Raw genomic sequence first — 5,706 nt, 5'->3', positions numbered from 1 at the left:
TGGTATTGGGGAGCTATTTCATAGGGTTTTCATGGGTACATTATTTACCCATTTCAATCTTATACCAACCAACCCTATGCTTGGTGTGACTGTTATGGTCAGAACAGACCATCTGATATGCCCTTAAATATTGTAATATGCAACCTGGAATTAAAATGTAAGAGGACCAGTGCTTCTACAGTGAATCACATCTGTGCTGTTTGAGAGAGATGTTGTTAGACTACATTGTATTGTTGTTTCCTCTTCTGAGGGCACTGGTGGGGAACAGCATAATTTCAATTCACAGAGACAATGAGTCCTTCAAGTTTAGCACTATAACCACACATTTGAATGATCTGTATTGTGATGATGGGGGAAATTGAATTGACAGTATACCACGGGTCTTGGTAACTAGGTTTGGCCTCCAGTCAATTTGTTGCTGGGCTTGTAGCTAGTCTGCGGTCCAGAACATAATTATCCTATTAACAAATAGCCTATAGCTGCCCAATTCATAGTCCTACACAGTGTAGGCTACACTACACATTTAACACGTGGTTAGTGGGCTAATCAATTCAATGACCACAACATAATAATGTCCATCTGATATTACAGTGGTAAAATCACCAATGTCTATATTAATAGGACTTCCTGTTCTGTTAAAATATATTAATCATATTTCTGTCATTTCAAACCAGTGTGTCTTGTTTGCAGTGTGTCAGTTCAATCTGAGATGTCATTAGGAATCTAAGCATGGTACATTCAGAAGTAGATGTTCCACCCCAGACACGAGGCTGGAGTCCGACGCAGAAAGGAAGGTGGGCCTAAAGAGTGTGTGTTTGTGTGTTTTACAGTGTTGATTTTACCATGTACATATTTTATTATTATAATTTAACCTTTATTTAACTAGAAGGTTCTTATCGACTTACACAAATCCACAAGGAGTCAGTGGAAACCATATTTATTTAATCAAGTCAATCATATCAGCAGTAAATGAGGCTGAATTAGTTGTTAGGCTGCCAGACGAGACTCCGGTGGCCAATAGCCAGGTGTAGCGGTGGTAAGGATTCACTCCATGGTGTTAAAAGGAAAGCTTTATGCTGGACTAACTAAAATTCTGTTACAAATGGTTTAATTGAGCTGTTCTTGCCACAATATGGACTTGGTCTTTTACTCATTTCATATAACTTTTTAAAAAATAACAGCGTTTTATTAGGTTCCAAAGTCCAGAGACAATATTTCCCATGCAATTCAAGAATTACCCACTATCTATCTATTGGATAATGGAACCAGAGAGGAAGCTTGTGTTACCATTCTCTACACCATTACAGTACTCATTTCAACAGACCTTTTCCACGGCCCTTTGTCAGAGTTCAATATATGCCCAAGACTATATGGAGGGTCAGACTGTTGTAATGTCTGGAGGGTGAAAATCCAAATAAATGACATTATTACGTGTTCCACCACCCATGTTATTTACATTATTAAATGTCCATGTGGGCTCTGCTATGTCGGTAAAACCTCCCGCTCTCTCAAACAGAATTAGTGAACATAAAAGTTCAAACAGGAGAAACGACAGGGATCATCCAGTCGCAGTACATTTTAATGACCTGAGGCAGGACATTTCTACCTTTTTAGATTTTTGTGGCATAGAGAAAGTTAAGAAGTCAGACAGGGGAGAAGATATTAATAAAACTCTGAGTAAAAGAGAAAGTTTTGGGATTTTCACCCTCCAGACATTATCTCCTAAAGGACTTAATGATGAAATGCCTGTGTATGTTATGTTGTGAATTTGAACATGAATGATGTGCCTACTGAAGATCACAATGATGTTTTTCGTATGATGTACCCAACGACTAATGAAAACTTGCTTAATGTCCTCAGTGTGGTTTTACAGACGTGTTGAATACGTCTTATTTACACACTTTTGTAATATTTATAAAATGCACATTGTTATATTTGGCAGCACTTATTAGTTTTTCCTTTGCCTCCAACCCCTTTTGATGTGTGAACGGATGTGGGTGGGGCCAGGTCTACATAAGGGTGCTCATTCTTTTTTTTTATTCACTAAAAGCTCTGACAAAGGCCGTGAGGCCCGATACGTAAGTTTATTGAATATCAGTGATACTATCAAGAGCAGTGTGCAGTTTCCTTTTTCCTTCATCTTGTTCAACTGTTGCCATGGCACCTGCAAAACATTTTGCTCAGATGTGTGAGTGCCTTTTGAATTTTATATAAAGCTGGTATAAAAGGTGTTATATCTGGAGTTTAGTAAAGGTGTTTCATAAAGGTGTTTCATAAAGGTGTTATATAAAGGCGTAATATAAAGGTGTTATATAAAGCTGGTATAAAAGGTGTTATAGCTGGAGTTTAGTAAAGGTGTTATATAAAGGTGTTATATAAAGCTGGTATATAAAGCTGGTATAAAAGGTGTTATAGCTGGAGTTTAGTAAAGGTGTTATATAAAGGTGTTATATAAAGGTGTTATATAAAGGCGTAATATAAAGGTGTTATATCTGGAGTTTAGTAAAGGTGTTATATAAAGGTGTTATATCTGGAGTTTAGTAAAGGTATTGTATAAAAGGTGGTATAAAAGGTGTTATAGCTGGAGTTTAGTAAAGGTATTGTATAAAAGGTGGTATAAAAGGTGTTATATCTGGAGTTTAGTAAAGGTATTGTATAAAAGGTGGTATAAAAGGTGTTATATCTGGAGTTTAGTAAAGGTATTGTATAAAAGGTGGTATAAAAGGTGTTATATCTGGAGTTTAGTAAAGGTGTTGTATAAAGGTATATAAAGGTGGTATAAGCGGAAGATCCCTGGAGTGGTTTGTATTTGTGTATTTATCAAGGATCCCCATTAGTTACTCTTCCTGGGCTCCAAACACACCAACGCATCCACATGACATATAAAACAACAGATTAAACAGTGAACTATGTTTGTTCTGAATGAGCTAAAGTTAAAACAGTACATCATGTAACATCCCTACACCACCACATCTCCACAACACAAAATGTTCAATATCACAATACAACAATATCACAATGTGTGTATGCATGTGTCTGTACCTTTTGTGTGTGTCTCTTCACAGTCCCCGTTGTTCCATAAGGTGGTATTTTTTATCTGCTTTTTAAATCTGATTCTACTGCTGGCATCAGTTTCCTGATGTGGAATAGAGTTCCATGTAATCATGGCTCAATGTAGTACTGTGCGTGTCCCATAGTATGTTCTGGACTTGGGGACTGTGAAGAGACCTCTGGTGGCATGTCTTGTGGGGTTGTCATGGGTTTCCTAGCTATGTGCTTGTAATTTTAACTTCTTACGGCTGAAATCCCGTTAACGGGATCAATTTGACAACAGCCAGTGATAGTGCAGGGCGCCAAATTCAAACAACAGAAATCTCATAATTAAAATTCTTCAAACATACAAGTATTATACACCATTTTAAAGATAAACTTGCTAATCCCACCACAGTGTCCGATTTCAAAAAGCTTTACGACGAAAGTAAACCATATGATTATGTTAGGTCAGCACCTAGTTACAGAAAAACAGCCATTTTTCCAGCCAAAGAGAGGAGTCACAAAAAGCAGAAATAGAGATAAAATGAATCACTAACCTTTGATGATCTTCATCAGATGACACTCATAGGACTTCATGTTACACAATACATGTATGTTTTGTTCGATAAAGTTCATATTTATATCCAAAAATCTCAGTTTACATTGGCGCGTTATGTTCATTAATGTTTTGCTTCCAAACCATCCGGTGATTTTGCAGAGAGCCACATCAATTTACAGAAATACTCATAATAAACATTGATAAAATATACAAGTGTTATGCATGGAATTATAGATATACTTCTCCTTGATGCAACCGCTGTATCAGATTTCAAAAAAGCTTTACGGAAAAAGCACACCATACAATAATCTGAGTACAGTGCTCAGACACAAAAACAAGCCATACAGATACCCGCCATGTTGTGTCATGTTGAGTCAACAGAAGACAGAAATAGCATTATAAATATTCACTTACCTTTGATAATCTTCATCAGAATGCACTCACAGGAATCCCAGTTCCACAAGAAATGTTTGTTTTGTTCGATAAAGTCCATCATTTATGTCCAAATACCTCCTTTTTGTTTGCGCGTTTAGTTCACAAATCCAGGCACGAGCACTAGGTCCAAATGAAAAGTCAAAAAGTTCTGTTACAGTTCGTAGAAACATGTCAAACGATGTATAGAAACAATCTTTAAGATGTTTTTAACATAAATCTTAAATAATGTTCCAACCGGACAATTCCTTTGTCTTTAGAAATGCAATGGAACGCAGGTCGCTCTCACGGGCGTGCGCGAGACTGAGCTCATGGCATTCTGCCAGACACCTGGTTGAAACAGCTCTCATTCGCTCCCCCTTCACAGTAGAAGCCTGAAACAAGGTTCTAAAGACTGTTGACATCTAGTGGACACCTTAGGAAGTGCAATCGGACCGAATTGACACTATCTTGGATAGGCAAAGAGTTGAAAAACTACAAACCTCAGATTTCCCATCTCCTGGTTGGATTTTTTCTCAGGTTTTTGTCTGCCATATGAGTTCTGTTATACTCACAGATATCATTCAAACAGTTTTATAAACTTCATGGTGTTTTTTTTACTAATAATATGCATATCTTAGCTTCTGGGCCTGAGTAGCAGGCAGTTTACTCTGGGCACCTTATTCATCCAAGCTACTCAATACTGCCCCCCAGCCATAAGAAGTTTTAAACAGACAGCTCGGAACATTCAGCGTGTCAACAGCTCTTAAAAAAACAAGTAATGATGAAGTCAATCTCTCTTCCACTTTGAGCCATGAGAGATTGACATGCATGTAATTAATGGTAGCTCTCCGTCTACTTTTAAGGGCCAGCCGTGCTGCCCTGTTCTGAGCCAACTGCAATTTTCCCAAGTCCCTCTTTGTGGCACCTGACCACACTACTGAACAGTAGTCTAGGTGCGATAAAACTAGGGACCTGCCTTGTTGACAGTGTTGTTAAGAAGGCAGAGCAGCTCTTTATTATGGACAGACTTCTCCCCATCTTAGCTTTTGACCATCACAGTTTCCAAACCAGGGTTACTCCAAGCAGTTTAGTCACCTCAACTTGCTCAATTTCCACATTATTCATATCGAGACGTAGTTGAGCCACATACGTTTTTCCAGCAGCAGACTATGATCGATAATGTCAAAAGCTGCACTGAAGTCTAACAAGACAGCCCCCACAATCATTTTAGCATCAATTTCTCTCAGCCAATCATGAGCAATTTGTGTAAGTGTTGAGTGTCGAGTGTACTTCTCAAACATAATTTTGGCCCGAAGTTTGTTGACAGGCTGACTGGTCAGCTATTTGAGCCAATAAAGGGGGCTTTACTATTCTTTAGTAGCGGAATGACTTTAGCTTCCCTCCAGGCCTGAGGACACACACTTTCTAGTAGATTGTCAGACTCCTCCGGTGGCTTCTCATTGTTGAAAGACAACAATCTTTTTACCAACTTTACGGAATTCAAAAGTACATTTCTTGTCTTTCATAATTTGGTCAGATATACTTGGATGTGTAGTGTCAGCATTTGTTGCTGGCATGTCATCCCTAAGTTTGTTTATCTTGGCAATATCAGTGGGTTTTGTGATAAATGAGACATCTGATTCAATGTATGAAGGCTTTTTTTCTCATAATTTTGTTTAATGTGCTCCAAAGCTTTTTAA

At 38.0% G+C, this 5,706-nt stretch overlaps 1 protein-coding gene across 1 annotated transcript in view; it reads right to left on the bottom strand.

The window, feature by feature from the left end:
- LOC118948156 (uncharacterized) overlaps nt 1-5,706 on the bottom strand; it is a 166,423-nt gene that overhangs the window by 86,996 nt on the left and 73,721 nt on the right. The gene's annotated exons all lie outside the window — the stretch shown is intronic.

This window comes from Oncorhynchus mykiss, chromosome 18 (genome assembly GCF_057628025.1).
Source record: "Oncorhynchus mykiss isolate SJ-2025 chromosome 18, ASM5762802v1, whole genome shotgun sequence".
In the NCBI taxonomy this organism is placed as follows: Eukaryota; Metazoa; Chordata; class Actinopteri; order Salmoniformes; family Salmonidae; genus Oncorhynchus; species Oncorhynchus mykiss.
The sequence above is the reverse complement of the archived record's forward strand: the minus strand, read 5'-3'. Positions and strand labels throughout refer to the sequence as shown.